The sequence below is a fragment of the Giraffa tippelskirchi genome, chromosome 12 (genome assembly GCF_054371585.1).
Source record: "Giraffa tippelskirchi isolate mGirTip1 chromosome 12, T2T-mGirTip1v1.2.pri, whole genome shotgun sequence".
NCBI classification, from domain to species: domain Eukaryota; kingdom Metazoa; phylum Chordata; class Mammalia; order Artiodactyla; family Giraffidae; genus Giraffa; species Giraffa tippelskirchi.
This window is the reverse complement of record NC_137286.1, coordinates 40,840,479-40,865,125: the sequence shown is the minus strand read 5'-3', so window position 1 is coordinate 40,865,125 and position 24,647 is coordinate 40,840,479. Positions and strand designations below refer to the sequence as shown.

The 24,647-nt window shown below is 46.7% G+C and overlaps 1 protein-coding gene across 1 annotated transcript in view; it reads right to left on the bottom strand.

Annotated features, from left to right (window-relative positions):
* Positions 1-23,840, bottom strand: part of CTXND1 (cortexin domain containing 1) — a 40,932-nt gene extending 17,092 nt beyond the window's left edge. The window contains exon 1 of the mRNA XM_081546747.1: positions 23,406-23,840. The gene's annotated coding sequence lies outside the window, so the exon portion shown is untranslated. The remainder of the gene's footprint in view (positions 1-23,405) is intronic.
* Positions 23,841-24,647: the final 807 nt, after the last annotated feature.

The following is a 24,647-nucleotide window of genomic DNA, read 5'->3' as shown; positions in this document are numbered from 1 at the left end:
CACCCACCTTGGTGAGCAGCCGGGGACACTGACTCATCAACAATATCACATCTTCCACTGTAAATATCACAGTCTTCTGCTTCAGCTTTTCAGTTTCCTCCATTCATTCTTTATCTGTCATTTAACTGTCTACTTCGCATGGAGACTGACTTCAATGGTCCATTGTTGTTGATGTTGTTGTTCGGTCGCTCAGTCGTGCCCAACTCTTTGCGACCTCATGGACTGCAGCATGCCAGGCTCTCCTGCCCTTCATTATCTCCTGGCATTTGCTCAAATTCATTACCATGGAGTCAGTGATGCTCAATGGCCCGCATTTTTATGTAAATGAGCAGGCTCTCTGAGTTCTCTCTCTTCCCTCCTCTTCCTCCAGCTGATCCTGGCTATATGAGGGGTTAGGACATCCTAGTGGTAGAAAAGAAGGATCTTCAGATCCCCCTCTGGATCCTTGCTGGCTTCTGTTCCTGGAAAGGCGACTGCTGGAGTGTTCCTGGTCCCTTCTGGACGTTTGGAACGATGGGCTTTGCCTATTTCCAGGTCCTCCTCCATGGTCTCACTTCCTCCCACCCCTGGGATCTTGTGCCTCTCACAGGTCACACCCCAGGATGTTTAGTGGTATCTGGGTGCCCTGCCCACTGTGCACAGGCAGTGGGGAGCCAGGAGCACCACTTCAGCTAGTGCACATCTGCTGGGTCCACTCCTTACTATTTATTGATTAGACTAGTTTACAGATCTGAAGAGTGGATGTAATCAGTGGAAAACTGATAGCAATGCATATGATTCTTGGCCAGTAGCAAGGCAAAGAATTTTGCCTGGAAGAAAAAATCACCCCAAAGGTTACAGTTTATTGCTCTGTAGCACGTTAGAAATTTTGCCTGTACATCAGCAACTGTATTCAAGCAGTCTTGCTTTCAGGGACTTGGAACAATTTACTTTTTCCAATTCTCTTGGAGTCACCCTTATCAGCCTGATAGTCCCTTCATTAATGAATTGAATAAGTCATTGCTCACTTTATATACTGGGATTCCCAGGTGGCTCAGTGGTAAAGAATCCACCTGCCAATATAGGAGATGCAGGTTCAATCCCCAGGTCAGGAAGATCCTCTGGAGGAGGAAATGGTAACCCACACCAGTATTCTTGCCTGGAGAATCCCATGGACAGAGGAGTCTGGCAGACTATAGTCCATGGGGTGGCAAAAGAGTTGGACAGGACTGAGTTAATGAGCACACACAGAAGGTGGTACCTGGGTTCCAGGGAGGTAGAGGCTGTGGATTCTGTGTCTCCTGGTCAACCTGTTTTCTGTGACCCCCAGCTCTTCTCTGTTCAAGCTGTTGGCTTCAGTAACTTGAGGCTGGTGTTGCGGTTCTTTGGTTGACACGGCTTACCACCAGCTTGCCGAGGCTGAAGGTTCTCTGAGCCCTCCTATCTTCTCCATCCGCCTGATGGCTGTGCAGCTCCAAAAGAGGGTGATGAGCCTCAGTGCTGGCTCCAAGGATACCCAGAAACCAAGGAGCTGGAGAAAGCCAAACTCCACAGCCACCTCACTGGGACCTCTATGTTTGGTAAGCTGTGTTTTTAAACAAGTCCACTTCATTCAAATTGTCGAATTGATCGCAAGTTGTTTGTTAATACCCCTCTCTTACTATTCTGTAATATCTGTAGGATCTATTGTAATGCAGCCCTTTAATTCCTCCCACATTTTCTTTTCCTAATGTTTATTGGAGAATAGTCGCTTTACAATGTTGTGTTAGTTTCTGCTACTCAGCAGAGTGAATCAATCACACAAATACATACACTCCCTCTGTTTTGGATTTCCTTCCCATTTAGGTCACCACAGAGCACTGAGTAGAGTTCCCTGTGCTATACAGTAGGTTCTCATTAGTTATCTATTTTATACATAGTGTAAAAATACAGGGCTTCCCTTGTGGCTTAGCTGGTAAAGAATCTGCTTGCAACGTGGGAGACCTGGGTTTGATCCCTGGGTTAGGAATACATGTATGCATATATACGTATATACGTATATATATATGTATGTATATACATATATCTATTATATACATAGTGTGTATTGATACTACAGGTCAGTAGTATTGATATGATGGATCAGTAGTATCAGTCAATAATATCATTCCCAATCTCCCAGTTCATCCCATCCACTCCCCGCCACCCTTAGTATCCATACATTTCTCAATGTCTGTGTCTCTATTTCTGCTTTGCAAATAAGATTATCTATACTATTTTTCTAGATTCCACATTCATTCCTGTTATCAGTAATTAGCATTTTCTTTCTGTTTCTTTACCAGTTTATCAATTCTAACTGCATGTTTCAAAATGCATGTTTGGGTTTGATGGTTTGGATGTATGTTTGCTATCTATCTAATTGAGATCTACCTTGACTTTCCTGTAACCTTCCTTTGATATTGCCATTCATTTTCCACCTTCTTCAGTTGGAAGCATACATCACTGATGTTGGACCTTTCTTCTTTTCCAACCTGTGCGTTTAGAGCTATACATTTTCCCATAAGTAGTGCTTTAGCTGTAACCCACAAGCTCAAAACATTTTTTTTTAAGTTTGTATTTACTTAGAAGTTTACTTGTCTATTTTTGCAGTGCTGGATCTTTGCTGCTACACGCAGGCTTTCTCGAGTTGTGGACAGCCTGATATGCTCTTCGTTGTAGTGTGTGGGCTTCTTATCATGGTGGCTTCTCTTGTTGAGGAGCACAGGCTCTCGGGTGCATGGACTTCAGTAGTTGCAGCTCCTGGACTCCAGGGCATAAGCTCAGTAGTGTGGTGCACCAGCTTAGGTTGCTTTGAGACATGCGGGATGTTCCTAGACCAGGAATCAAACCCGTGTCCCCTGCATTGGCAGATGGATTCTTATTTACTGTACCACCAGGGAAGTCCTCGAAATATTTTTAGATCTACATTGCAATTTCTTCTTGGACCTATAGGTATTTCAAAGTGTGTTGCTTAATTTCTAAGCATTTAGAGATTTTCTGATTGCCTTCTTGTTATTGATTTCAAGTTTAATTCTGCTTTGAAGTCTGACCACTACTTCTCTGTGTCCATCCCACCATCCTAAAGGGGCGGGGATCCCCAGTCCTCAGTGATCCCTCAACTTATCTAATGCGCCTTGCCCCTCCAAGTCCAAGTGAGAAGAGAAGTTGGGGGACACATCTCATCACCTTCAATCTCTCTTTCTCCATTTTGTCTGCCATTTTTTTTGTCCTGCCTTCTTTTTTTTTTTTTAATTTTACTTCCCCTGGGTCTAATTCTCCTTCTTGAATGCAGCTAATATCTCATTAAGAATATGGACAAGGCTCTAAGCCACAGGAGAAATTTATGAGCCAAGTCCTCTAAATTGGTTTGTGAGATGCTAAATAAAGAAGAAAATAAGGGAGTTTGGAAAATTTCTTCTCAGGAAAATAGCCTGGCTTGCAAGGCTATTATTCTGCTGCATAATCATATTTTTGATTGTGTCAGGAACTGAATATGAGTGTGGCCTTCCTTTCTGCATGCCGCCGGTAGCATTCTAATCTCTTCCCCAGCAGATTGTTGTCCAGGATGAATCAGGTGAAGGTGAAAGAGAAAATCCCATTAACTTGGTAAAAATACTTCTTTTCTTGCAACCAGGGAAGGGTCTGTGCACATTGAGAGCAGCCACGGCCAATACCTGTACAGAGTTTCTATTTTGGAATAGGGTTTCCATTCATGGTTGTTGTTAAAGCAATAACAATGGATTGCTTTGGTTACTGAGCTAAGCAGTTCATGAGATTATGTCCCAGTCTTGGGCACATAGATGGTGTGATGCTTCTGGGACCAGAGTGGGATTGGAAGTGGGGATCCACAGTGACTCTGAGGAGTGCCTACCTTCCTATGTTTGAAGGGCGGGCATGGGGACAGCCAGGCTAGAGGAATGGGGTGCAATCTGCCTGGAACACTGAACACCTAAAGACATACCGTCAACAAGCAGAGTGATGGTGAGGGTTGTGAACTAGAGCAGTGGCAGTGAGGACCAGCAAAGTGTGGACAAAGAGGTCAGTGGAAAAGGGAAAACCCCTGGCTTTTCTGTCCCTCCCTTCTTTTCCTGAAGCACAGAGAACTCATTAACAAATCTCACTCATTTGGAGTGATCTAAATCTCTTACATCAGATCAGTAGCCAAAGAGATGTTTAGGAAATTGAACCTACATTTCTAATCTGAGTGCCATTTCATTTGTGTCCTTATGTAATTGTAAAGTAAGTGGCCTCCAATTAAAAAAAAAAAAAAACACTAGCAAAGAGCCTTTAACAGATTTTTCTTTTAAAGGAAGAGAATCAGAGCTTCCCTGGTGGCTCAGTGGTAAAGAATCTGCCACCAATGCAGGATACACAGATCTGATCCCTGGTCTGGGAAGATCCCACAAACCAAGGAGCAGCTAAGCTGCATCTACTGAGCCTGTGCTCCGCAACAAGAGAAACAATTGCAGTGAGAAGCCCTCACACTGCAACTAGAGAGTAGCCCCTACAACTAGAGAAAGCCTGTGCAGCAATAAAGATCCAGCACAGTCAAAAATAAGTATAAATAAATCTGTTAAAAAAAATAAAGGGAGAGAATCGGCCTTTTATCTCCTCATAATGAAATTGGGTTGCACGACATGGATGAGCAGTGAGTCCTTGGCAGGGAAGTGATACAACCAGCTCTGCTCAGTCTTCCTCTCCCCCTCCCCACTTCCCTCCACCCAAAGCCTCAGCAGGGGGTGTCTTTTCACAAATAGGCAGGCTGACTCAGGTATATTGAGCCGTTTCTGCTGTTAATTCTCACCACTATAGTTAAAATCTCAAAGCCCTTTCTCATGGGAAAACAGCAGACACTTGTATGAAGTTCCTTTCTTAGAAGGGGAGAGAAGTGGTTACAAGCTCAGGTCCTAGAACAAGATGTCCAGACTCAGATTCTGGCCACCTGGCTTACTGGCCAGGTGACCCTGGACAAGTGATATAACTTCTTCAAACATGAGTCTTCTTATCTTTAAAAGGGGGATAATGATAGCCCACAAATCTCACTGGATCTCTGAGAAGAATAAATGAGGATATATGTCAAAAGTGCTAAGTGGCGTGTCCAACAGAGAGTAAACACATTATGAAAACAGTCGCTGTTGTGTTTATTTTTGATGGTTTTCCTCCATAGACGTCGCAGGGCTTCCCAGGTGGTGCTAGTGGTAAAGAACCCTCCTGCCGATGCAGGAAACGTAGAGACACTGGTTCGATCCCTGGGTCGGGAAGATGCCCTGGAGGACGGAATGGCAATCAACTCTGGTATTTTTGCCTGGAGAATCCCACGGACAGAGGAGCCTGGTGGGTTACAGTCCATGGGGTCACAAAGAATCAGACATGACTGAAGTGACTGAGCACACATACACTCCACAGGCGTCAGTGCCCCACGCTGACTGCAGGAGCAAACTGGATCCCATCCTTCAGCCTGCACACCTGCTCTCAGCGCTGGGTTCCCTGGGACACAGACAACCACACGGCAGATCACCTGGTGTCCTCTGACAAGGGGACATCCCACAATGACTGAGTGACCCAGGCTGGAGCAGAGGGCTGGGGGCCGCACTCCGTTGGCTGCACCTGCTGATACGAGGGGTTCAAGGGAGCTGCACAAGCCAGTGTCTCCAAAATGACTCAGACCAGCAGAGGCACGCTGCAGGACACTGACTTGGCTGTCCCCGGGAGTAATTAATCTCCCTGAAATTGATGGCCCCTTCAAGGCAGGCAGCCACAGTGGCTGTGTGCATCGGAGCTGCAAGACTCCTCTGCACATGTGAAGATGTTTGTGAGCACCGATGATGCCCCTGCGGGCATCCTTCAGAGCGGGAGCAAACTGCTATGGAAAGTCCAAATGACCTTGAGCAAGTCACTGAGCCCCGGTGTCCTCACCAGGAAAACAGGCAGGTTGTTATGGGGGATTCCGTCCTTGTGTGCAGGGCACTGTGTGGAAGCCAGAAACCAAGGACCACCAGCCTTTTTCCTTCAATGCATTTGCAGACTTCTCGGTGAGGTGGGGTGGTAACAAGGGTTGAATATGGAAACTTGACCTTTTGGAGGCTGATCCTCTGGCTGGGGGCATTTGGATGAAACTTGGAAAAGAAATCACTAAATATATATACACATATACACACACACATATGTATATTAAACAACAACAACAACAACAACAGGCAATGTGCTAAATGAGGAGGGTGATGGGGGTCAGGGGTGGGTGCGAGTCTCGGCAGAAGCTGGGTCAAGGACAGAGCAAGATGGGCTGCCTGTTATTATGCACAACATCTAAAAGTCAAAACTGGGACTCTATGCTTTGGCTGTGTCACATTGCCTCTGTCAAAATGTCCCTCTTGGACTCCCCTGATGGCTCAGTGGTAAAGAATCCACCTACCAAGGCAGGGGACTCAGGTTTGATCTTTGATCCAGGAAGATCCCACATGCCTTGGAGTAACTAAGCCTGTGGTGCCACAACTACTGAGCCCACAATGTAGAGCCCATGTTCTGCAACAACAGTAGCATCACGATGAGAAGCCTGCGCACAACTAGCGAATAGCCACGGCTCTCCAACACTAGAGAAAAGCTGGTGCAACAACAAAGACCCAGCACAGCCAAAAATAAATAAATAATTTTTCTTAATACCCCTCTCTTCACAATTGCAGCTTCACTGGTCCACTCCCCAACACCCCACAGTGTTTAGGATACCCCAGGTCAGCTCTGAACACAAGGCTGCTGCTTGGCTGTGGCCTTCTTCAGTGAGGCAGGGACAGTGAGCTGCAAAGAGCAGCAGGCTGAGGGGTAATCCCCGTGGAGTATGAGTAATGGCTCTGCCTGTTGATGGCTGTATGTCTTTGGTCAGGTTGCATGGCCTCTCTGTGCTCTGCAACCAGAGTCCATCCCCTTCCCCTGCCCCTCAGCTCTTTGTTTTTCCCTGTGGAGTCAGGGGGAGATGATGAAGCAGGAGAACCTTCATCTAGTCAAGCAGAAGGAGAACCAGTGTACAGGCTCCTGTGTTGCTCCATTTAGGGTATCCTGTTGGGTTACCCCAGTGCCTCCAGGGACTCAGTAAGACACCTGAGCAGCAGAAACCTAGAGAATGGCTCTCTCTCTTGGGTACCTGAAGTGCATTTCAGTGTGAGTCAGAGAAGAGATTCAGGACTGAGGCTACCACCGCCCCCCCCACCCCGATCTTTCGACCATGGTGCACATGTGTTTCCCAGGGAGAGGAACTGGCCAGCCTGACTGACCGCTTCAGCTCAGCATCTCAGAATGAGCTTGCCCCAACTCGTGTTCATCTGCACAACCTAGTTGTAAGCTCGTCTGGCAGGGTGCAGCGGGGGTGCATAGCATCACGTCACTCTGGAAGGCTGCAGGGGAAACCAAGTCCCTGTTTCTATTTCCAGCCCGACCTCTGTCTTGAGGGCCCATCTAGCCAGTTGGACATCCTCCCTGGGATGTCCTGGTTTGTTGCTCCTGGCCACACAGAGGTGCCCTGGTATAGTTCGGTAGTTAGATAGCCCTCCACCCACCCCCCACTCCCCAACATCACAGCACCACTCTGCCAACACCTTCCTCTTCTCGCAGGCTTGAACCTATCTCTGTCCCCTCATGATGATGGCCTGGAGCAAACTGTTGAACCCTTCTGAGCCTCAGTTTGCTCATCTGCAAAATGGGAACAACAGAAATAACTACCCCAAGGGGCGCTGATGAGAACTAAGAAGAATTAATATATACACAAAGCACTTAGAAAAGCATCTGGGGACATCCCTGGTGGTCCAGTGGCTAAGACTCTGTGCTCCCAACACAGGGGGCCCAGATTCACTCTCTGGTGTGGGAACTAGATCCCACATGCCACAACTAAATTTCCCCTGTGCTACAACTAAGACCTGGAGCAACCAAATTAATTACTAATTTTAAAAAGAGAAAGAAACATGTCTGGCTCATGGCAAATACTATATAATATTCCTCAACCAGCTGTCTGTATGGACTTATCTTTTGCTGAGGCCTCGGTCTGTTCTGGCTGCTATGACAAAATCCTGCAGACTGGGTGGCGTGTAAACAACAGAAATGTATTTCTCACATTCCTGGAGGCTGGAAGACTGAGACCAGGGTACCCGCATGGACAAGTAAGGGCCTTTTGTCAGGTTGCAGATTTCCTACTGCGTCCTCACAGGATGGAAGGGGCCAGGGAACTCTCTGGGGTCTCTATGATAAGGATGCTAATTTCATTCACGAGGGCGCCATGCTCATGACCAGTTTGGCCACAACTAGGAGCTCCAGTGGCACAATAGGTTAGCACATGGTAGTACTTGTACAGTACTACATGCAGAGCAATGCCAAGGTTGTGAGTTCAAGCCTCACTGGAGCATAACCCTTTTGCGCCTTCTCAGGTGGGTAAAAAAACATGATTGAGTGACTTAGCACACACACATGCAAGACCCCAAAAAATAAATAAATAAATAGATAAATACATAAACTTGTTTGTTTGTTTTTTTTTTTTAAAGAACACTGCCTCTTTCTTCTCCAACTCCCTACCCCTGGGCTCACGTCCCCTCCAGTCTAAGGCCTTTGAGAATCAGCAGCATTTTGGGGATTAGGCCAAGAAGAAGTTCAGTTGGAAACACATTCAGTTTGAATTAGTAGAGTGGATTTACATGGTCCACAATGATTTGTGTATAAAGAGGCCATGCGTAGCAAGGTTTCCCTGGCTATAAAGTGGCAAAATTCAAACCACGGCTTGTCTGACTTGATCTTTAGACTCCACTGTATTGGCTTTCACGTGTTTATGGTGGTCATGGACAGGCTTTTGAGTCTTTTTTCTTTTTTTTTTGACCACATCCTGCACCATGTGTTGATATCTGATCTGATAGAGTGCCTGAAGAACTATGGACAGAGGTTCATGACATTGTACAGGAGGCAGTGATCAAGACTATCCCCAAGAAAAAGAAATACAAAAGGCAAAATGGTTGTCTGAAGAGGGCTTACAAATAGCTGACAAAAGAAGAGAAGCTAAAGGCAAAGGAGAAAAGGAAAGATATACCCATTTGAATGCAGAGTTCCAAAGAATAGCAAGGAGAGATAAGAAAGCCTTCCTCAATGATCAATGCAAAGAAATAGAGGAAAACAATAGAATGGGAAAGACTACAGATCTCTTCAAGAAAATTAGAGATACCAAAGCAATATTTCATGCAAAGATGGGCACAATAAAGGACAGAAATGGTATGAACCTAACAGAAGCAGAAGATATTAAGAAGAGGTGGCAAGAATACACAGGAGAACTACACAAAAAAGGTCTTCATGACCCAGATAACCACAATGGAGTGTTACTCACCTAGAGCCAACATCCTGGAATGAGAAGTCAACTGGCCCTTAGGAAGCATCACTATGAACAAAGATAGTGGAGGTGATGGAATTCCAGTTGAGCTATTTCAAATCCTAAAAGATGATGCTGTGAAAGTGCTTCTGCACTCAATATGCCAGCAAATTTGGAAAACTCAGCAGTGGCCACAAGAGTGGAAAAGGACAGTTTTCATTCCAATCCCAAAGAAAGGCAATGCCAAAGAATGTTCAAACTACCATACAATTGTACTCATCTCACACGCTAGCAAGGTAATGCTCAAAATTCTCCAAGCCAGGCTTCAACAGTACATGAACCGTGAACTTCCAGATGTTCAAGCTGGATTTAGAAAAGGCAAGGGAACCAGAGATCAAACTGCCAACATCTGTTGGATCATCGAAAAAGCAAGAGAATACCAGAAAAATACCTACTTCTGCTTTATTGATTACACCAAAGCCTTTGACTGTGTAGATCACAACAAACTGTGGAAAATTCTGAAAGAGATGGGCATACCAGACCACCTGACATGCCTCCTGAGAAATCTGTATGCAGGTCAAGAAGCAACAGTAGAAATGGACACGGAACAATAGACTGGTTCCAAATCAGGAAAGGAGTATGTCAAGGCTATATATTGTCACCCTGCTTATTTAACTTGTATGCAGAGTACATCATGAGAAACACTGGGCTGGATGAAGCACAATCTGGAATCAAGATTGCTGGGAGAAATATCAATAATCTCAGATATGCAGATGACACCACCCTATGGCAGGAAGCGAAGAGGAATTAAAGAGCCTCTTGATGAAAGTGAAAGAAGAGAGTGAAAAATTTGGCTTAAAACTCAACATTCAGAAAACTAAGACCATGGCATCTGATCCCATCACTTCATGGCAAATAGATGGGGAAACAAAGGAAACAATGGCTGACTTTATTTTTGGGGGCTCCAAAATCGCTGCAGATGGTGACTGCAGCCATGAAATTAAAAGATGCTTGCTCCTTGGAAGAAAAGCTATGACCAACCTAGAGAGCATATTAAAAAGCAGAGACATTACTTTGCCAACAAAGGTCCATCTAGTCCAAGCTATGGTTTTTCCAGTAGTTATGTATGGATGTGAGAGTTGGACTATAAAAAAAGCTGGGAAAAAAAAAAAAAGCTGAGCACCAAAGAATTGAGGCTTTTGAACTGTGGTGTTGGAGAAGACTCTTGAGGTTCCCTTGGACTGCAAGGAGATCCAACCAGTCCATCCTAAAGGAAATTAGCCCTGAATATTCATTGAATGGACGATGCTGAAGCTGAAACTCCAATACTTTGGCCATCTGATGTGAAGAACTGACTCATTGGAAAAGACCTTGATGCTGGGAAAGATTGAAGGTGGGAGGAGAAGGGGACGACAGAAGATGAGAAAGTTGGATGGCATCACCAACTCAATGAACATGAGTTTGAGCAAGCTCCTGGAGTTGGTGATAGACAGGGAAGCCTGGCATGCTATAGTACATGGATGGGGTCGCAATGAGTCGGACACGACTGAGCGATGGAGCTGAACTACTCCATGTGCAGCCTTTGTTCCCTGAGCAGGGATTGAACCCACACTCTCTGCATTGGAAGGTGGAGTCTTAACCATTGTACTGCCAAGGAAGTCCCTGCTTCCTTAAGCAAACGCCGGTTAGTCTATTTCCAAAGCCCTGTCAGCGTCGGACACTTTCCCACTCTCCATCTCTTCCCATGTGCTTTCCTGTCTCGTGGCCCCTGAGTGGCCTGGACACCCCACTTCCCCAAATTGGACTCCACACCATTGTCTTGTGTGGGAGCTTTTCTAGCCTGAAATGGCCTGGCCAAGCCATCTATGTGGCTCCTGTTGATTTCTTACTGGACTGGCGTGAAATACTGACACCCGTGAAACTGTGATGAAGCTCTGAACACATCACGCCACACTCTCTGCAGCAGAATCAGTTCCTGATCACCTGGTAAAGTGAGACTTCTCTCCATGAAGGCTCCCTTCTGGAAGTCCTTCTGTCTGGAAGGACTTTCCAGACATCTGTTAAGGGAAGGAGGATTTTAGAAGCTAATTTGTCTCACTGATTCACTGATGGGAGCTCTTTAAAAATGCATCTGTTTATTGGCGGCACTTTGTACAAGATATAAAAATCAGTGGCAAATGTCACATTTAAGGGAAAATAAAACAGGCATGTAAACGCTCAAGGAGCCCTTAATGACGGATGTTGTTTTCTTTCTAGCAGCCACCATCGTGATTCCGAAGTCAACCGGACATCCTGGGATGTAGGCAAGTCCGCAAGAGAAACCTGGCTTTCTGCTCCTTTTGGTCCTGGTTCCTAACAGGCCCCTGGGAGACCAGCCCTACAGGGGGGAAATGCTGGAATTCAGCCAGTACCAGCTGCTGTGTCAGAAAGACTTAGTGCTCATGCACTGTCCCCTGGTCGAGGTCTTGGAAGTGAGGGAGAATCATGGTACCTCTGCTTTAGAAATAAAGAAACTGGTTCCTTGGGTATCACACAGGTATGAACATATATAAACTACAACTCTGTTATTATCTTTAGTGACTTTTAAGGAATTCACTTATAAGACAGTCTGACTCTTTGTGATCTTATGGACTGTAGCCCACCAGGCTCCTCTGTCCATGGAATTTTCCAGGCAAGAATACTGGAGTGCATTGCCATTTCTTTCTCCCAGGAATCATCCCGACCCAGGGATCGGAACCTGAGTCTCATGTCTCCTGCATTGGCAGGTGGGTTCTTTACCACTAACGCCACCTGGGAAGCCCTATAAGACAGTAATCATATTTAATTCATATTAGTTCACCATAATAATATTTAATTACCTCCTTCAACTTCAGAATTGTTTTACAAGGTATGTTAAATTTTTTTCTCCAAATAGGGACTTCTCTGATGGTCCAGTGGCTAAGACACCATGCTCACAGTGCAGGGGGCCTGGGTTCCATCCCTGGTCAGTGAACTAGATCCCACATGTTGCAACTAAGGCCCAGTGCAGCCAAATAAATAAATATTTTTTTAAAAAAGAACCAGATCTGCAAAATGCAATATTGGCCTGTCTTTTGCCTTGATCCACATCTCACACTTTCACATCCACATCCCATTTTTATTCCTAGAAAGCCCTTGGGAGGTGGGCAGAATGGGGACTCATATTCATATTGTATTTATTATTTATTTATTTATGTTTGTCCCTGGTTGCTCAGCTGGTAAAGAATCCACCTTCAATGCAGGAGTCCCCGGTTTGATTCCTGGGTCGGGAAGATCCGCTGGAGAAGGGATAGGCTATCCACTCCAATATTCTTGGGCTTCCCTGGTGGCTCAGCTGATAAAGAATCTGCCTGCAATGCGGGAGACCTGGGTTCGATCCCTGGGTTGGGAAGATCCCCTGGAGAAGGGAAAGGCTACCCACTCCAGTATTTTGGCCTGGAGAATTCCACGGACTGTATAATCCATGGGGTTGCAAAGAGTTGGACACGACTGAGCAACTTATACTTTCACTTCTTTCAGAAGTTTATTGCAGCAGTGCTTACAAAACAAAGCTAGACATAAGCCCAATGCCCACAGTAGGAAAATGCACTTTAAAAATTAGGGTAAAGACCATACAACAAGATATTTTATAGCAATTTTACGTTATGCTATAGAAATATGTACATGGCATAGAAAAATATCCACTACATGCTTTTCTGATAATTCACTATGGTTGTAGAAAATGTGAATCCTATAGAAAAATTAATAATCTCAATACTCAGAAGTAACAACTTCCCTCATTTCCATGAATATTCTTCTAGTTTGCTTTATACACATATAAACATATTCAGCTAGTGTGCCTATTTTATAGATGGGGAAAGTGAGGCTCAGAGAAGCCTCCAATCCAGGCAGATCCCTCTGTGAGACTATTATATGTGACATAGGTTGAGAAGACTTAGGGACACCCTAAAGAGAGACAGGGGCTGCATTATGACTGCATCATGGTCACTCCAAGTGACTGGCTCTGTTGAGAGGCAGGAGAGATGGAAGGGTCCTGAAAGGAGCTCCTTCTCCCCATACGCCCTTCACTGTGTTTTCAGGGGGGTTCCGTGGTGGCTCAGACAGTAAAGAATCAGTCTGCCAATGCAGGAGACGCAGGTTCGATCCCTATGTTGGGTATATCCCCTGGAGGAGGGCATGGCAACTCAATCCAGTATTCTTGCCTGGGAAATCCCATGGACAGAAGAGCCTAGTAGGCTACAGTCCGTGGGGTCGCAAAGAATCAGACACAACTGAGCGACTAGGCATAGGTGTTTTCAGGGATTTGGTGGCAAGTTTGAAACTGCAGAAATTCCCTTGGGCCACCAGGGGCTCCTGTGAGCCTAGGCAAGAATCATCTGTCAATAATAGAAGGTCTCAGGGCTGATACCCTGGGGCAGTGTAGGGCTGCCAAGCCATGGTCCGTCTGGCTGCTCCTCTCCGGAACAGCTCTGAATGGTCTGTTTTCTAAATCAGGCCTCCTATTCCATTCCATGAGACAGCGCCAGATAGTGTCTACGTCCAAGGTCACAACAGCATCCTCTGGTAGACTTGGGCAAAAACACGTTACGCTCAAGGGCTTCCCAAGTGGCTCACTGGTAAAGAACCTGCCTGCCAGTGTGGGAGATAAGCACACATGGATGCTCTGCTCGGGCTGCAGCGTGGCTATGAGTTTACTTTTGTTTTAATTTTAAAGAATTGGCCATTGGGAGATTTTACATAAGATTCAGAATCTCTGTTTTTGGAAGATTGTCAGACCTGCTGCCCTGAGCCTGTATTTCTGCCTTGCAATGTGTGCATGCGTGCTCAGCTGTTCAGTTGTGTCTGACTCTTTGCGGCCCCAAGGACTGTAGCCCACTATGCTCCTCTGTCCATGGGAAGCCTCCAGGCAAGAATACTGGAGTGAGTAGCCACGCCTGCCTCCAGGGGATCTTCTCGACCCAGGGATCCAACCCAGGTCTCCTGAGGCTCCTGCATTGGCAGGTAGATTCTTAACTTGCAACGTGTAGTCAGAGCTAAGTTGCCAGGGTCCCCCACCTTTTTTAGAAAAATTTTATTTATTTGGCTGCCTTGAGTCTTAATTGTGGCATGCGGAAGCTTCACTGTGTCATGTGCGATCTTTCCTTACAGGCTCAGTCGTTGCCGTGCTCGCGCTTAGTTGCTTCATGGAATAAGGGATCTTAGTTCTGTGACCAGGGATTGAACCCACGTCCCCTGCATTGCAAGGCAGATTCTAACCACTGGACCACCAGGGAAGTCCCCCATCAGTGTCTCCTTCAGACTGTTCCTGAGTCTCATTTTCCACAGTCCTCATCACTCCCTATCATCTTGGACCAGGCCTCCCTCAGTCATCACATCTCCCACCCAACCTCTGGAGGTATTTGATTTCGCTCTTGAGAGGCATGTGTTGCTTAAAGAAGCAGACTGTGAGTTAGACTCTACAATCTTTTTTTAAACATTTATTTATTTTTAATTGCTTTACAATATTGTGTTAGCTTCTGCCATACATCAACATGGATCAGCCATAAGTATACACACGTCCCCTCCCTCTTGAACCTCCTTCCCACCCCCGACCCCATCTGACCCCATCCCACCCCTCTAGGTCATCACAGAGCACCATGTTAAGCTGTGTCCCTCCTACAGCAAATGCCCACTGGCTATCTATTTTACATATGGTGATGCATATGCAAGCTACTCTCTCCATACATCCCACCCTGTCCTTCCCCCACTGTGTCCACAAGTCTGCAGAACATGCAATCTTTGCTACACGGTGAGGTCAAGAGCCTTGGGCTTGGCAAAGATTTCATCTGTGATCTCATGAACTGCAGCTTCCATCCACCAATCCTCCAGTTCCTTTCAGCCACCTCCTCTTCACTCAGGAAGGAGGCTCTGTAAAGTTCACTTGCCTATTTCCCCGGACAGGTGTGGGTCATCACAGTCAGCAAGGCCTGGCTTCAGGAGCCTCCAGGGTCTCCTATGTGGCCTGGTTATTGAGGGCTGCAGTAAGTGCTCCCAGGTCGGTAAATGCAAAGTTAGATCTCTCCAACATATGCTAGAGAAGTTACACATGTGGCAGTAGCCATCCAATGGGTTTTGTTCAGTTGCCAAGTCATGTCTGACTCTTTGCAACCTCATGGACAGTAGCACACCAGGCTTCCCTGTCCCTCATCATCTCCCGGAGTTGGCCCAAGTTCATGTACATTAAATTGGTGATGCCATCCAACTGTCCTATCCTCTGTTGCCTGCTTTTCCTTTTGCCTTCAGTCTTTCCCAGCATCAGGGTCTTTTCTAACGAGTCAGCTGTTCACATAAGGTGGCTAAAGTATTGGAGTTTCAGCTTCAGCATCAGTCCTTCCAATGAATATTCAAGACTGATTTCTTTTAGGATGGACTGATTTGATCTCCTTACTGTCCAAGGGACTTTCAAGAGTCTTCGCCTGCAACACAGTTCGAAAACATCAATTCTTCGGTGCTCAGCCTTCTTTATGGTCCAGCTCTCATATCCGTACATGACTACTGGAAAGACCATATCCTTGGCTATATGGACCTTTGTCAGCAAAGTGATGTCTTTGCTTTTTAATTTGCTGTCTAGGTTTGTCATAGCTTTCCTGCCAAGAAGCAATCATCTTCTAATTTCACGGCTGCAATCACCATTCACAGTGATTTTAGAGCCCAAGAAGAGAAAATCTGTCACTGCTTCCACTTTTTCCCTTTCTATTTTCAATGAAGTGATGGGATCAGATGAGAATTTATGATCTTAGTTTTTTAATATTGAGATTTAAGCCGGCTTTTTCACTCTCCTCTTTCACCCTCATCAAGAGGCTCTTTAGTTCCTCTTCGCTTTCTGCCATTAAAGTGGTATCATCTGCATATCTGGGGCTGTTGATATTTGTCCCAGCAACCCGATGGGTAGCAAACACTTTACCACCCACGGAATTCCCTTGGTTCACTGTCACCTTGGCTTGTTCTCTGGGCCACGTCTCTGAAGCCCTAGAAGAGATGGCATGGGTGGCCATTGGGTGAGTGAGTGAAGAAGAGTGGGCTAGGTGGGACCCTGCAATGGCAAAGTCTTCACAGGTCAGTGCCCAAGAGCTGCAGTAAATGCCTTGGACAAGAGGCCAGGGATATTCTCTAGGGCCAGGCAGGCAGTGACATATTAAGAGAATCTAGACTCAGGACTTCCCTGGTGGTCCAGTGGCTAAGATTCTGCACTCCTGATGCAGGGGGCCAGTCCACTGGTCCACTGGACAGGAGCACCCCTCCTGAGCATTAGTTAATAAGAGAGGGGAGGGCTCCCCTGGTGGTCAAGTGGTTGAGAATCAGCCTCCCAATGCAGGAGACATACATTCAATTCCTGGTCCAGGAAGATCCCACAGGCCTTAGAGCAACTAAGCCCGCCTGCCTAGAGAAACCACAACCAGAGAAACCACTCCAATAAGAAGCCTGCGCACCTCAAAGAAGAGTAACCCCCGCTCTCCGCAACTGGAGAAAGCCCCCATGCAGCTACAAAGACCCAGAACAGCCAAAAATAAATAAATAAATATTAAAAAATATATATCAAATCTATCTTTAAAAGCAATACGAGGAGCAGACTATTTCCAACAGGAGGGCCGTCTTGGAAAGAATATTTTTATTTTTTGGCCATGCTGTGAGGCATGTAGGATCTTAGTTCCCCAACCAGGGATCAAACCCACACCCCCTGCACTGGAAGTGTGGATTCTTAACCTCTGAATCACCAGGGAATTCTCAGGAGGGCTGTCTTGGAAGCTGAGCAACTGTTGTATTGATGGAGGTCTGGATTCAGGTCCACTCATGCCCTCCTGGGGCTTGGTACAGAGGCCATGCCTCTGTATGGGGCCTCACTGCTGTGCCAGCCTGGACTACACCCTCTCAAACAGGCCAAGTTCAAACATCATTCCCTCAGATGTTTTATGAACTTAACTGTGTCCCCTGCGCCCTTCAATTCATAGGTTCAAGACCTTAACTCCCAGGACTTCAGAATGCAACTGTATTTGGAGATGTGGGCCTTTCAAGAGGTAACAAAGGTAAAAGGAAGCCATATGGGTGGATCCTAATTCAATACGACTGGGGTCTTTACAGGGCTTCCCAGGTGGCTCAGTTCTTAGGAATCTGCCTCAGTGTAGGAGATGAGGGTTCGATCCCTGAGTCAGGAAGATCCCTTGGAGTGGGAAATGGCAACCCACTCCAGTATTCTTGCCAGGGAAATCCCACAGAGAGAGGAGCCTGGTGGGCTACAGTCTATGGGGCTGCAAAGAGTCGGACACAACTAAGCGCACGCGCACACACACATACACACACACAAGGGGTTCTTATAAGAGGAGATTAGGACACAGACGCAGAGGGAAGACAAAATGAAGACCCAGGGAAAAGGCAGCTGTCTGCAAGCCAAGGAGAGAACCCTCAGAAGAAACCAGCCCTGCTGACACCTGGATCCCAGACTTCTCACATCCAGCCTTGAGAGAAAAAAGTTCTTGTTGTTTAAGCCCCACCCCCAGCCTGTGGTACTTTATCATGACACCCTAGGAAATTAACACAGATGTCCTGGTTGCACAAGAAACAACTGATTCAGTGCAGGCAGCCCAAAGTGGGCAAAGGTGACCTCCCCAAGGCCCACCGACAACACTGCATCAGTAGGATTGAGAGGCTACCACCTAGAGCTGGCACTTCCGTCTTAGCAAGTCTGGGGACATGTTGAGCTGCGAAGGGATAGATTTTTGTCACTGTCCTCAGGGCTTCTAGGAGGGGCCTAAGGAAGGTGAGGGGACTGTCATCTTATTTTCTGTAGGTGTGCTCAGTCACATCCGACTCTCGAGACCCTATGGACTGTAGCCCACTGGCTCCTCTGTTCATGGGATTCTCCAGGCAAGAATACTGGACTGGGTAGCCATCCCTCCTCCAGGGGATCTTCCCAACCCAGGGATCAAACCCTGAGTCTCTTACATCTCCTGCACTGGAAAGCAGATTCTTAACCACTGCGCCACCTGGGAAGCCCTGTCATCTTACTGCTGTGTCTTAAAACTCATCAGGGTTTTTTACCTGTCTACAGTGCCCAATGAAATACCATTTTATGAGCCAACTCCAGGCAGTTGTTGAGGATTCTGAGGCCTTATTCTGGCTGCATGGGAAAGGATGTCATGATTGATCAGCAATGTCTGCTCCGGGCAAGCACAGGAGGCATGACAGACGTGTCCAATCTATCTGCAGCTTCTAGAACATAAGGAGCTCAACCTGAGCCAAGGAGAAGTCAGTGTACCCAAAGAGAGCTGGCTGTGATGATGAAGACCATGCACTTCCAGGACACCTGTTGACTGTCAATGCCTACCTTTGGATGACAAATAGATGTCACCTCTGGCCAATCTGTTATGGCCACCTGAGCATGAAAATTCATGTCCACATTCATGTTCGTGGAAAGAGCATCATATTTCAACCCGTGTGTCTGCCACGGACGTGGACTGCAGGACTGACTGCTTCTTGGATCTTGCTCAGTCTGCAGGGGAACCTCAGGGTTTCTTTATGTCATACTGTCCCAAGGTTGAGGGTGAAATGCTGTTCTGGAGTCTGTGGGGTTCTATGAGCCGAGGCATTAGGAGTCAGATCTTTTAGAGGAAGGGTCAAAACCCTTCCGGAGCCTGGCTTCCCTCCCTGGGGCATGCACACCACAGAGGATGCAAGAGTGTGGCCCAGAACAGAAGGTTACCTCTTCCCAGAATGGTGTTGGTGGTGGGCTGTCTTGCTTTATAGTAACACAAAGTTGCATTATGTAGTAAGATAAAATACTTAAAAACACTTTAAACTAGGTACTTCCCTGGTGGTCCAGTGGTTATGATTTCACCTTTCAATGTAGGGGACATGGGTTCAATCCCTGGTCAGGGAACTAGGATGTCACATGCTGGGTGCCAGTGAAGACTGCAAGCCACAACTAGAGAAGCCCACACTACTGAGCCAACTAAGACTCGACACACCCAAAAATAAATAAATAGTTTAAAGAAAGCTTTAATAAAAAATACTTTAGGCATAAAAAATATCAAAAGAATTTTAAAATATTTAAAAATTCCCAGAACGGAGTACAAACTACAAGGTACAAACTACATGGTTTAGTTGCTCAGTTGTGTCCGACTCTTTGCAACCCCAGGGACTGTAGCCAACCAGGCTCCTCTGTCCAGGGCATGTTCCAGGCAAGAATACGTACCGAACATAAAATGTGTGCCTTGAGGCCAGTTGTTTACTGAGACATGGGGGCACATTCCCTCTTCTGTCACTGGGCCAGCAGGCAGGCAGGTCATGATAAAGGGGGCAGGCTGCAGGCACACTGAAAGATGCTTGTTTGGCTGGGCACCCCTTCTATGCTACAGGAGGGGCCTCTTAGATGGTTGGGGCAGGCTGGGGATGCTGGGATCAGGGATCCCACCTCAACCTCTTCCCAGCTAGAATGCTATCCCTTGAAATAAGTTTTCCAAGGGGGCTCCATTTGGAGTGCTCCAAGCATCATCGTCCCTGGAGGGACCACCTTCAGGAATGGCCAGCATAGGGGCATGTGTTCAAGAACATACAGAGGAGAGACCTTCCTGGTGGTCGAGTGGTTAGGACTCTGTGCATCCACTGCAGGGGGTGTGGGTTCCATTCCTGGTTGGGGAACTTAGATGCTGTACAGTGAGGCCAAAAAATAAGAAAAAAAAAAACTTTTTAAAAGAGAACACACAGAGGAAATCCATGGAGCACTGAAGTCCATGGTGAAGCTAGAAGCAGACTCTGGAAGGGGAGGTCCACAAGGACTTCCTTTGTAAACACCTACTATGTGTTAGAGAAGCTTCCCTGATGGCTCAGTGGTAAAAGAATCCACCTGCAATGCAGCAGAAGCATAGCTTCGCAGCTGGTGCAGTAGTAAAGAATCTGTCTGCCAATGCAGGCGATGTAAGAGACGCAGGTTTGATCCCTGGGTTGAGAAGATCCCCTGGAGGAGGAAATGGCAACCCACTCCAGTATTCTTGCCTGGGAAATCGCATGGAGAGAGCCAAGAGTCAGACATGAATGAGTGACTGAGCATGCATTATGTATTAGGCTCTTTGAGATATATCGCCAAATATGATTTCCACAACAACCCAGCTAGGAAGGCAGTAGCTTCCTAAGTTTGAAACAGGGAAAGAGTCTCAGAAGGAGTTAGACGATTCCCTGGAGTAGTCATTGACTGTAGCAGAGATTGGTTAGAGAGGGACCACTTCCCAGGCTCAAATGTGAATGACCTCATTTAACTGCATTCTCACAATGTGGAACCAGTCATCAGAGTTGAGGGCAGCTATATACGTATATATATATTTTTTTGAGTGTTGACTCTGAGTTCTGATTTCCTTTTAGCAACTTCATATGATAGGTGAGGAGAACACAGGTTTAAAAATCAAATTATCTCAGTTTGGAAGACCAGCTCTCCTACCCTGAATAAACCTTGAGTAATTCTCTTCTCAAGTTGCTTCTCTGATTATAAGTTTCCTCATCAGGAAAATGGGGGTGATAATTGTTACTCCGGGAATTAAATGACAGCACGTAGAAAATGCTTAGCATACAGTAAGTGCCCAACAAATGGAACTGACTTTCAAGTATGGCTTCTCCCGGGGTTTTATGAATGTGAGAACGGAAGCTCAAAAAGGCATCTCGATGAAATTAAGGTCATCTGACCAGAGGCAGAGCAGGGACTAAATGCTGATCTATCAGACGCAGGCCTCCGGGCTCCTTCTCCCGTGTGGACACAAGATAATTGATTTTCACAGGACTGCTCCCCAGTCATCAAGAACGATCAAGCTTTCTGATCGTAAGAAGCACAGAATGCACTTGAGGAATATTTCCTTCCAAAACAAGTCAAATATTTGAAAATGTTGCCACGTTTGATGTTTTAATGTGAACTTCAGTTATCTAAAAAATTCACTGACATGGACCAATTCCAGAGCCTCTGATGCCAAAATTCAGAACCTTTCCGGTCTTTCTCCACATCAGGACTTATTATAGCACTAGCCTCAGAGTCTTGGAACCTTGCCAATTTTATAAACACTGTTCTTTCTATTGTGGCCGGATAGGATAATTTAGGGACATTTTCCTTGATACCATTTCATTTTCCACTTATATCATAGAAATACTGTCGAATCTAAATGACACTACACAAACCACCTTAGGCTGGAACTTTTGAGTCTGTGCTGTGATGGTGTGGCCTGGTAGTGTAAATATTTGTTGGAGAAAGATTAACTAGCAGGGCATTATATTCGGAATGGCTGCCTTTTTCATTAACCCTGTAAGGAAATACACCAGAGTGATAGCTAGTCCTCTAAATCACAACTTTCAAGCAATGAATAGAACATTTCTTTTCAGGCTAATTCAGGTTCGTACTGCTTTTAAAACCCTTTTTTTTTTTACCATAACATTGTCTATCTAAAATGTACATCTTAATGATCTAATGGCTGGAAATTTGCAGTAAATTTCCAAACATATTTGGGTGCAGAGATACATTATACTTCAGGCATTCGTTACTTGAATGGCGTTCAGAAATATTAAACACAACTGAAAAAAAAGTGACTAGGAAATTGATCACTTGGAATAAGAATATGTTAAAGATTATACAGCATCAACTGACAGCTTACTCACAATATCTCTTTCGGATACATGTGAAGTGATAGCTTTCAGAATAGATTTCCAGGGTAAGTTTGCACTTGACAGTTTTCCTTCTTGTGTGTCCTCAAAGCTGCTACGTGTCTTAGGTTTAGCCATCTCTGAAAATGTTGCTGTAATCCAAATCCAGTTTGTAAATCACATCAAAGGCCTTGGATGTTGGACTTTCTGATGTCCTAAATCCACTGTGCAGGTTTGCAGAGACCACAGATCAGGTCATTACAGTTCATCTCAAGTGGTGGATTAAGGAGACAGAGGGATAGGACAAGAGACTCAAGGCATCGAACCCCTAATTGACTGGATCCATACTTTATGGAAAGGAGTAAGATTGTATCCTAGACACAGTTTTTCTGACTGGAATCTGGGGAGGCTCAGGGAAACCCCCACGGTGATGAAGAAGACACTGCAAGTTGATGCAGAAGTGGACTAACATGAAAACAAACTGGAGACCCTGCCTGGGACTTCATTTCTGGATCCAAAGCCACACTGTGACCTTATTGAGCATCTAGTGAGAAGGTGGATCACCTTGGTCTTTCCTAACAGGTTTTCCTTTCCAGAATTTTCCTTATGGGCCAAGAGACAGTTATAAAATTCAGTTCCCTAATGCATTCTGTCTCCCACCCCCTCAAATCACCCAGACACATTCTTCACTTCTACACTGATGTGGGGAAAAAAAATATCTGAAACGTTGTATGAGGCTGCAGATGAGGACAAAATCAGAAGGAGCCTTGACATTTTAGACACGCTGCCGCCAACAGAACTTTCCCCAGAAAGTTACATCAAATGTGACCTTCATCAGCTACACTGAGAAGGATCTGTTCCAGGTTACTGTCAGCCACAAGAAGGGACTGAATTTTAGGCAATGAACTTGAGGAGAACAAATTTCCAACTTTGATTCAGTTTCAACTCAGACTTCCGAAACCCCTCCTTGGAGAGGCGCCGAGGACCCCGAAGGGAGAGGGTACAGCTTGAGAAAGTGACGGTGCTTGGAACACAGCCCAGCGCTCTTCCAGGCTTTAGAGACCCGAGCCCCGCAGCCGAACACGGGCTGCTGCACCGCAGAGCCGGCGCGGCTCCCACCCCGGCCGCCCCAAGCTGCTGCTACCTGCCGGCGCCGGTCCGGCCTCCCCTGTCCATCCAGGCGACCCCAGGGCGCCGTGCCACCGGGAGGGGTCCCGGCCCCTGGTGGCCGTGAGGGTCTCCTCGAGACGGCGGATCTCCTCCAGCAGATCCTCTGCCCGCGGCTGGCCGGCTGGCTCCGCGGCCGGGGTCCACTCCTCTTCCCCCCGCGCTCCGCGCGACGCCCCGGTACCCCGACCGCGTTGCGCCCCGGCCCCGCAGGGACCCGGGATGCGCCCGCAGTGCTTACCTGGCGAGGCAGTCCGGTGCGCTCGCTGCGGCGCGTGCTGGCCGGTGGCGCGGGGCGCAAGGCGCGGGGGGCGCTGCCCAGGCCAGGCTGGGCGGGCTGCGGCTGAGTCAGCGCCCCAGCGGCGCGGGCGAGCCCCGGCCAGCCGCCGAGAGGGGGCTCTAAGCGGAGCGGCGGCCGTCCTGGCATTTTAAAGGCGAGGCAGCTGGATGCTGTTCAAGCGGAAACGCAGGGAGAAACTTCAGCCCCCGGGGCAGAGCAGAGCGTGGGCCGCGCGGAGGGGGCCCGGGAGCCCCTTGTCGGCTCACACACTAGCCTGGGCTTTTCTGATACGCTCTTCACAAGGGCTCTCTTCAGATTTTTCCTTTATGGGAAAGCGAACACCTCTCTCAGGGCATCCTCCTTCCTGCATTATGCTTTTTAGTGAGACCAACGTTTGCATCAAAGTTAGGAGCAAGACCAGGATGCCAGCTGGAAAGTCTGGTGAATGCAATTAGACAAGAAAAGGGGGTTAAAACACTGAAGTTGTGCGTTTATAAACAAACCAGAAACGGGAGGGGGAGCTTTTTAAATATTGGGAGGTAGGAGAAAAACAGTGACTACATGCAGCAGAAGTGATTGTCTAACTGAAAAATCTGAACTGAAGATTGAATGAAATAGAAGCCTTTTCCAAAGAATTGGCTGATTACAAAGTAAAGATACCAAATTAAGTCTTCTCCTGCATTTACTAACCAGTTAGAAATGCCAGTGGGGGGGGGGGGATCCCATTTTTACTACTAACAAAACCATAAAAAGCTAGGAGTATAAATTTACCAGGGAATATCTAATACTTGGTAAATTTATATTCTTAACTTTTTATGGTTTTGCTAGTAGTAAGAATGAGATTGTTTTCCCACCGACATTTCTAACTGGTTAGTATCCACTGGCAACCCACTCCAGTACTCTTGCCTGGAAAATCCCATGGATGGAGGAGCCTGGTAGGCTGCAGTCCATGGGGTCGCTAGGAGTCGGACACGACTGAATGACTTCCCTTTCACTTTTCACTTTCATGCATTGGAGAAGGAAATGGCAACCCACTCCAGTGTTCTTGCCTGGAGAATCCCAGGGACGGGGGAGCCTGGTGGGCTGTAGTCTGTGGGGTCGCACAGAGTCGGACATGACTGAAGCGACTTAGCAGCAGCAGCAGTATTGATAAATGCACAAGAATACCTTTCGCTTGGGCTTCCCAGGTGGTGCAGTGGTAAA